The following is a 547-nucleotide window of genomic DNA, read 5'->3' as shown; positions in this document are numbered from 1 at the left end:
ATCTATCTATCTATCTATCTATCTATCTATCTATCTATTATCTGTCTCTATATATCTATCTATCTATCATCTATTATCTGTCTCTATCTATCTATCTATCTTCTATCTATCATCTATCTATTATGTATCTATCTATCTATTATCCATCTATCTATCCATTTATCATCTATGTGTCCATCTATCAGCTAGCTATCATTTATCATCTATCTATTATCTATCATCTATCTATCTATCATCTATCTATCATCTATCTATTATGTATCTATCTATCTATTATCCATCTATCTATCCATTTATCATCTATGTGTCCATCTATCAGCTAGCTATCATTTATCATCTATCTATTATCTATCATCTATCTATCTATCATCTATCTATCATCTATCTATTATGTATCTATCTATCTATTATCCATCTATCTATCCATTTATCATCTATGTGTCCATCTATCAGCTATCTATCATTTATCATCTATCTATTATCTATCATCTATCTATCTATCATCTATCTATCATCTATCTATCTATCTATCTATCTATCTATCATC

Source organism: Nannospalax galili, unplaced genomic scaffold (assembly GCF_000622305.1).
Source record: "Nannospalax galili isolate Female #2095 unplaced genomic scaffold, S.galili_v1.0 scaffold948, whole genome shotgun sequence".
NCBI lineage: Eukaryota > Metazoa > Chordata > Mammalia > Rodentia > Spalacidae > Nannospalax > Nannospalax galili.
This window is presented reverse-complemented; position numbering follows the sequence as displayed.